General features: G+C 35.9%; 1 non-coding gene across 1 annotated transcript; it reads left to right on the top strand.

Annotated features, from left to right (window-relative positions):
* Nucleotides 1-249: 249 nt before the first annotated feature.
* On the top strand, nt 250-356 carry LOC121205378 (small nucleolar RNA R71). Its single transcript, XR_005900457.1, has one exon. It is a non-coding gene; the product is annotated as a small nucleolar RNA R71 (small nucleolar RNA).
* The last annotated feature ends 998 nt before the right edge of the window (nt 357-1,354 follow it).

Genomic DNA, 1,354 nt, shown 5'->3' with positions numbered 1-1,354 from the left:
TTCTTATTCAAGAGCTCTACCTAATTGGAGAGCATGGTGACTGAATCAACGTTATAAACACCGGCTATTTTCGTTGGTTTTGTCCTCATGACTTGCCACTGATTGTTATTCAGTGACATCTCCTCTATAAATTCATAAGCATCTTCAGGTGTTTTATTATTGATGGTTCCGCCAGCAGCTGCGTCAACCATTTGCCGAGTTGAAGGATTCAGACCATTATGGGACGTTTGAACCTGAAGCCAAAGCGGTAACCCATGGTGAGGGCACCATCTCAGTAAGTCCTTTTATCTTTCCCATGCATCGTAAAGAGTTTCTAAGTCCATCTTCACAAACGAAGAGATATCATTACGTAATTTCACCGTTTTAGCCGGCGGGAAATATTTTAATAGAAATTTTTCAGTCATTTGTTCCCAAGTAGTGATTGACCCTCGTAGTAACGAGTTCAACCACTGTTTAGCTTTGTTCCTCAATGAAAAAAGGAATAACTGAAGATGAATGACATCATCAGAAACACCATTAATTTTAAATGTATCGCATAGTTCCAAAAAGTTTGCTAAGTGAGCGTTGAGATCCTCATCCTGCAAACCATCAAACTGAACAAATTGCTTTATCATTTGAATAGTGTTAGGTTTTAGTTCAAAAGTATTTGCAGCTACAATAGGTCTAACTATGCTCGATTCCGTTCCTGTTAAAGAAGGTTTAGCATAATCATATATAGTGCATGGAGCAGGATTTTGATTAACTGCAATTATAGGAGGTAGCTGATTGTCTTGGTTTTCAGCCATCTCTTCAGTTGGGGGTTGAGTATCGTCCTCTTGCTCGTTCTCTGTGTATCTTAAGCTTCGCCTTATTTCTCTTTAGTTTCTGCAAACTGTGTGATCGATTTCTTCGTCAAAAAGTAGTGGTCCGGACAGGTTTCTTCTAGTCATAAACTATAAAAACCTGCCAAGAGAAAGAAAAAGTAAATTAATAAATAATAATAATATAAAAATTAAATTGCAAGAAAAATAAATGGCTAAAGTAATAAAAATTGAGCGTTCCTAATATCTTAGTTCCCCGGCAATGGCGCCAAAAACTTGATCGCGTGATTTCGTGATAGGTTTTAAATATTTATAATTAATCGTTCTTGAAACTAACTATTATCGTGATGTAGGCAAGTGTACCTATCGAACAGTAGTATAGTTTTAGCAAGACCGGATTGTCGAACCCAAAGGAACTAAAAGTACTAGTAATGACTGTCTTTTTATTATCTAGCCTAAGAATAAAGAGATTTTTTTTAACTAACTAATTATCTAAACTAAAAATTCACAGAGAATAGAATTAGGGAATTGCTTTTGGGAAAATCGATTGAATT

Source organism: Gossypium hirsutum, chromosome A08 (genome assembly GCF_007990345.1).
Source record: "Gossypium hirsutum isolate 1008001.06 chromosome A08, Gossypium_hirsutum_v2.1, whole genome shotgun sequence".
Lineage (NCBI taxonomy): Eukaryota > Viridiplantae > Streptophyta > Magnoliopsida > Malvales > Malvaceae > Gossypium > Gossypium hirsutum.
The sequence above is the reverse complement of the archived record's forward strand: the minus strand, read 5'-3'. Positions and strand labels throughout refer to the sequence as shown.